Here is a 7,074-nt window from a genome sequence, read left to right as displayed (position 1 = left end):
CAGGGTGGTCGGGCTTGTGGATCTTGGGAAGGAGGTAGGACCGGGGAGTGCGGGGTTCCCGGACTATGAGGTTGGTAGCTGTGGGTGGGAGATCTCCTGAGGTGATGAGGTTCTGTATGGTCTGGGAGATGATGGTTTGGTGATGGGGGGTGGGGTCATGGTCAAGGGGGCGGTAGGAAGATGTGTCCTCGAGTTGGCGTTTGGCTTCAGCGATGTAGGGGTCAGTGCGCCAGACTACCACTGCGCCCCCTTTGTCTGCTGGCTTGATGGTGAGGTCAGGATTGGAGCAGAGGGATTGGAGGGCTGCACGTTGTGAGGGTGAGAGGTTGGAGTGGGGGAGGGGGGTCGACAGGTTGAGGCGGTTAATGTCCCGGCGGCAGTTGGAAATGAAGAGGCCGAGGGCAGGTAATAGGCCAGCGCGGGGTACAGCACAGGGCCAGATGCAGAGCAAAGCTCCTCTACACTGTTACAGTCATACAGTCCCTGGACAGACACAGCACAGGGTCAGATACAGAGCAATGCTCCTCGACATTGTTCCCATCATACAGTCCCTGGACAGGTACAGCACATAGCCAGATACAGAGTAAAGCTCCTCTACACTATTCCCATCATACAGTCCCTGGACAGGTACAGCACAGGGTCAGATACAGAGCAATGCTCCTCTACACTGTTACAGGCATACAGTCCCTGGACAGGTACAGCGCAGGGCCAGATACAGAGCAATGCTCCTCTACACTGTTACAATCATACAGTCCTTGGAAAGGTACAGCACAGGGTCAGAAACACAGCAATGCTCCTCTATACTGTTACATTCATACAGTCCCTAGACAGGTACAGCACAGGGTCAGATACAGTGCAATGCTCCTCTACACTGTTATAGTCATACAGTCCCTGGACAGATACAAAACAGGGTCAGATACCGAGCAATGCTCCTCTACACTGTTACAGTCATACAGTCCCTGGACAGGTACAGCACAGGGTCAGATACAGAGCAAAGCTCCGCTACACTGTTACAGTCATACAGTCCCTGGACAGACACAGCACAGGGCTAGATATAGAGCAATGCTCCTCTACACTGTTCCAGTCATACAGTCCCTGGACAGGTACAGCACAGGGTCAGATACAGAGCAAAGCTCCTCTACACTGATACAGTCATACAGTCCCTGGACAGGTACAGCACATGGCCAGATACAGAGCAAAGCTCCGCTACACTGTTACAGTCATACAGTCCCTGGACAGGTACAGCACAGGGTCAGATACAGAGCAATGCTCCTCTACACTGTTACAGTCATACAGACCCTGGACTTGTACAGCACAGGGTCTGATACAGAGCAATGCTCCTCAATACTGCTCCCATCATACAGTCCCTGGACAGGTACAGCACAGGGTCAGATACACAGCAATGCTCCTCTACACTGTTCCCATCATACAGTCCCTGGACAGGTACAGCACAGGGTCAGATACAGAGCAATGCTCCTCTACACTGTTCCCATCATACAGTCCCTGGACAGGTACAGCACAGGGTCAGATACAGAGCAATGCTCCTCTACACTGTTACAGTCATACAGTCCCTGGACAGGTACAGCACAGGGTCAGATACAGAGCAATGCTCCTCTACACTGTTACAGTCATACAGTCCCTGGACTTGTACAGCACAGGGTCTGATACAGAGCAATGCTCCTCTACACTGTTCCCATCATACAGTCCCTGGACAGGTACAGCACAGGGTCAGACACAGAGCAATGCTCCTCTACAATGTTACAGTCATACAGTCACTGGAAGGCCGGGGGACTTAGGGGAGCTCGGCGCGCGGGGGGCCGTTAGTGCGCGCGGGGCTGGGTGGGGCGTGGCCGGGGTATCGGCGCGCGGGGCTGGGTGGGGCGTGGCCGGGGTGTCGGCGCGCGGGGCTGGGTGGGGCGTGGCCGGGGTGTCGGCGCGCGGGGCTGGGTGGGGCGTGGCCGCGGTGTCGGCGCGCGGGGGGCGGCTACGCTGGGAGCATGCGCCGCGTCGCCGGGCATCTGGGGGGAGGAGAGGACGCACATGCGGGTAGGAACGGTGATCGCGGAACGGAAACCCTCGGGATGTTTGGGGGCTCGCCAGCTTTCCGAAGACTTTGTGCGCGGAGCGGAGAGAAAGGGCGGAGAACAGATCTCTGTTGTTTTAATATGTACTTATCCCACCTTTTGGGGCGGGAAGAGGCCGGCCCGTTGGAGCGGAGCAGCCGCCATTTTCGCGGGTCGGGATCGAAGACCGTTGACCGGTCGCCGCCATCTTAGGTAGGGGGCGCCTGCGCGGCTGTCTCGTGAGGGGCTCCTCGCTGGTAATGGGCGGGGCATGAAGCAGCTGGGCGGGGCCCGCATGGAGTGGGCGGGGCCGGAGTCAGAGCCCTTGCCGCCGGGAGTGGGAGTGGGCGCGGCCGCACGAGGTGGGCGGGGCAGCAGCGTGAGGGGGCGGGGCATCGCCTCTTGCCAGGGGAGGGACTCAGCGAAAATGCTGAATGAATTGAATTCGCTTTAATGTCACATGTGAGCAGTGAAAAGTTTCCAAGTTTGTCCAGGGACGTGTCAGGTTTGTTTTTTTTAAAATTAGAACTGCTTTTGTTGCTAACTTATGTCTGTTGTCTCTTACCACTTTGAATGCAGTGGCTCTTGAAATTGTTGTTTTCCTGATGTGTGGTGGGTTTGAGTTTACTGGGGCAATGATTACTGTTCTTCAAATTCTTCAAATTCTGCTTCTGCGTGTGAGAAACAAAACTCACATATTAATAAATTTCAGTCCAAGTGAAATTCTGAAGCAGTGAATTTTATTGATACGTACTTGCAAGAACGGGTGCCCAACGAGTAAGCACCCCGATCTGAGGGTTACATTCTGATTTGTGCTGTTCAGCTGCATCTCTCGGTCCTCCCTTTTCACCCCATAGGCTACGTGCTACAGTAAAAGTAGCCAGTCACAAGCTCTAGCTTCGCTCCACCTTTGTCTCGCTTCTCTCCGCCTCTGTTTACTTCTCCCATTACTCTGAGCCTGTCGACCCTTACTCTTATTTATCTCGTTCCTTAGATGTGACTATCCTGGCATAGTTTGTTGTCTTCGTGCGATCATCCTGCCAAACTAAATTCCATCCGTTGGCCACATCCCTCCTGAGACTGGCACACTATTCTCCTGTTACTGGTACATCCTGCTACACAGTCGCTCTGCCCTATTAGAGATAATTCTACTTGTTTTTGCTACTTCTGTTTTCCTATGCCTGGTACATCCCGCTCCACGATTGCTTTGCCGTATTAGTCATAGATAATTCTATCTGTTTTCGCTTATCACTGTTGAGTATTTGCATGTGCAGCCTAATTTTATAATGCAAGCTTTTGCAGAAGCAACACCGGTTCCCTTATTCTGCACAATTTTAACCCTATACCTTACATGGGGAAGTCCAACAGATGAGCAGAGTAATGTTGTTATGAGATTGCGTCATCTGGTAAAGATAGATTAGTTAGATTCCGTACAGTGTGGAAGCAGGCCCTTCGGCCCAACAAGTCCACACCGACCCTCCAAATAGTAACCTACCCAGACCCGTTTCCATCTGACTAATGCACCTAAGACTATGAGCAATTTAGCGTGGCCAATTCACCCTGACCTGCACATGTTTGGACTGTGGAAGCACCCACCCACGCAGACACGGGGAGAATGTGCAAACTTCACACAGACAGTTGCCCAAGGCTGGAATCGAACCTGGGTCCCTGGCGCTGTGAGGCAGCAGTGCTAACTATTGGGCCACCGTGCTGCCTAACACGGTGACAGAAAATGGAATCCCTGAAACAAAAAGGTTTACAAGTCACCATTTAAGGTGCCATCTTCGGAACAAGGTACCCAGGTGTGGACAGTTCAGTGCAAGTTCTTCGGGGAAAAGATTAAGACAAATCAAGAAACAAAAAGTCCAGCATTGCAGATCGGAGGAATAAGTTGGAAAATAGGGAAAATAAAAAGTTCAGAACGCCAGTCTTTCCAACCCAGTCCACACTGGCAGCTAGCCTTCAGACCACGCTGGGCTTCAACTAGAGGCCGAGAGACCACACTGGAATCACCTTGAGGTGGAAGTCCACGCTGAGGTTACAACAGGGCAAAAGACTGCTATGGGCCACCAAGAGACCACCATGCTGGGCTGGGAGACCGTCATGCCAGGACAAAAGGATGCCACACTGTGCTGGGCCAGACCAGAAGGAAACCCGCACAGACCCTGGGAAAATGTGCAAACTGCCCGAAGGTGGAACCTGGGTCCCTGGTGGCATCCGAGGACAGAGGGAAATAAACCACGATACAGTGTTTTGGGTCCAGAGAGACTCTTCTTGAGTAAATTAAGAGGAAAATAGTACAGATCTGGAATTCTGAAACAAACACGGAAAATGCTAGAGAACTCAGCAGGTCTGGCCACATCAGCAGAGGGAGAAGCAGAGTTAATGTTTCAAGTCCAGTGTGATTCTACTCTGGGGGAGGGAGTGGGAATAAAAAGGAAATATTGATGGAAATCTGAAACAGTCACAGAAGATGTTGGAGAAACTCAGCAGGTTTTGTTACATCTGTGGAGAGAAGGAAAGTGACCCAGAGTTGATGTTTTGTGTTTGCTATGATTCTTATTGTTGGGGTTGGGGTTGAGGGTGGGGCATGAAAAAATCAAAACACTGTGGATGTCGGAAATCTGAAACAAATGCTGAAAATGGGTCAATGGGTCTGGCAGCATCTGTGGGGAGAGGGGAAAAGCCCCAGAAGCAACGTGTCGACTCTCCTATGACTCTTCCATGATAAATGAAAGCCAAATGTTGTGAAGGCTGGCAATCTGAAAGAAGCACAGGGTATACTGCAAGAAAATCAGCAACAGCGGGCAACATTCAGCGAGTCAAGCAGCATCTGCGGATAGGGAAACGGAGTTAACGTTTGGAGTCTGGTGTGATTCTCTTTTTAGTGGGGTTAAGAATAAAAGGAAAATACTGTGGGATGCTGGAAATCTGAACCATATGCAGAAAACGCTGGAGAAACTGACTGAGCCTGGCAGCATCTGTGGAAGGAGGGAAGGAGCCCCAGCCCGTAATGTTTTGAATCCAGTATGACTCTGCTTCAATAAATAAAAGCAAAATACTGAAGAAATCTGAAACAAGCATAGTACATAGAAGCTCAGCAGGTCGAGCAACATCTGTGGAGAGAGAAGCAGAATTACCACCTCGAGTCCAGCCTGACTCCTCTTCACTAAATCAAAGGCCAAATGCTGTGATTGCTGGAAATCTGAAATAAACACCGGAAATGCTGGAGTCACACAGCAGGTTCGGGCAACATATGCCAAAAGAGAGAAGCAGTGAATTCAATGCTCACGTTAAACCTAGATAATGATGAAGCAAGCTTCTTTTAGTTCCAGAGAAAAGTCATACTTGACTCTCTCTCCACAAATGGTGAGATAGAATATAGAACATTACAGCGCAGTACAGGCTCTTCGGCCTTCGATGTTGCACCGACCTGTCATACCAATCTGAAGCCCATCTAACCTACACTATTCCATGTACATCCATATGCTTGTCCAATGACGACTTAAAGTAGGCAAATCTACTACCGTTGCAGGCAAAGCATTACTACTCTCTGAGTAAAGAAACTACCTCTGACATCTGTCATCCTAGTAAATCTCCTCTGCACCCTTTCCAAAGCTTCCACATCCTTCTTATAATGCGGTGACCAGAACTGTACACAATACTCCAAGTGCGGCTGCACCAGAGTTTTGTACAGCTGTAGCATAACCTCATGGCTCCGGAACCCGATCTCTCTATTAATAAAAGCAAAAACACTGTAAGCCTTCTTAACCCTGTCAACCTGGGTGGCAACTTTCAAGGATCTGTGTACATGGACACAGATCTCTCTGCTCATCTGCACTACCAAGAATCTTACCATCAGTACTTTGCATTCCGGTTACTCTGACCAAAGTAAATCACCTCATACTTGGCTGCATTAAACTCCATTTGCCACCTCTCAGCCCAGCTCTGCAGTTTATCTATGTCTCTCTCTAATTTACAACATCCTTCGTCACTATCCACAACTTCACCGACCTTAGTGTCATCTGCAAATTTACTAACCCATCCTTCTACACCCTCATCCAGGTCGTTTATAAAGATGACAAACAGCAGTGGACCCAAAACTGACTCTTGCGGTACACCACTAGTAATTGGACTCCAGGATGAACATTTCCCATCAACCACCACCCTCTGTCTTCTTTCAGCAAGCCAATTAATGATCCAAACTGCTATATCTCCCACAATCCCATTCCTCCGCATTTTGTACAATAACCTACTGTGGGGAACCTTATCGAACGCCTTGCTGAAATCCATATACAACACAACCACCAGTTTACTCTCATCTACCTGTTTGGTCACCTTCTCAAAGAACACAATAAGGTTTGTGAGGCACGACCTACCCTTCACAAAACCGTGCTGACTATCCCTATTCAAATTATTCTTTTCTAGCCGATTATAAATCCTTCTCTTATAACCTTTTCCAACACTTTACCAACAACAGAAGTAAGGCTTACTGGTCTATAATTACCAGGGTTGTCTCTACTCCCCTTCTTGAACAGGGGAATCACATTTGCTATCCTCCAGTCTTCTGGCACTATACCTGTAGACAATGACAATTTAAAGATCAATGCCAAAGGCTCGGTAATCTCCTCCCTGGCTTCCCAGAGGATCCTAGGATAAATCCCACCCGGCCCAGGGGACTTATCTATTTTCATGCTCTGCAGGATTTCTAATACCTCTTCCTTGTGAACCTCAATCCCACCCCCTAGTCTAGTAGCCTGTATCTCAGTACTCTCCTCGACAACATTGTCGTTTTCTAGAGTGAATGCTGTCAGAAAAATATTCATTTAGTGCTTCCCCTGTCTCCTCTGACTCCACACACAACTTCCCACTACTATCCTTGATTGTGCCTAATCTTATTCTCGTCATTCTTTTATCCCTTAAATACCTATAGAAAGCCTTAGGGTTTACCCTGATCCTATCTGCCAACAACTTCTCATGTCTCCTCCTGGCTCTTCTGAGCTCTCTCCTT

At 49.5% G+C, this 7,074-nt stretch overlaps 1 protein-coding gene across 4 annotated transcripts in view; it reads right to left on the bottom strand.

Moving 5' to 3' along the window:
* Positions 1–2,344, bottom strand: part of LOC122543451 (zinc finger protein OZF-like) — a 25,672-nt gene extending 23,328 nt beyond the window's left edge. For 3 of the 4 annotated variants that reach the window (XR_006310026.1, XR_006310027.1, XR_006310028.1), the window contains exon 1: positions 2,181–2,344. The gene's annotated coding sequence lies outside the window, so the exon portion shown is untranslated. The remainder of the gene's footprint in view (positions 1–2,180) is intronic. The other variant, XM_043682153.1, reaches the window with a different exon arrangement.
* Between the last annotated feature and the right edge of the window lie 4,730 nt (positions 2,345–7,074).

Source organism: Chiloscyllium plagiosum, chromosome 44 (genome assembly GCF_004010195.1).
Source record: "Chiloscyllium plagiosum isolate BGI_BamShark_2017 chromosome 44, ASM401019v2, whole genome shotgun sequence".
Taxonomy (NCBI): Eukaryota; Metazoa; Chordata; class Chondrichthyes; order Orectolobiformes; family Hemiscylliidae; genus Chiloscyllium; species Chiloscyllium plagiosum.
The sequence above is the reverse complement of the archived record's forward strand: the minus strand, read 5'-3'. Positions and strand labels throughout refer to the sequence as shown.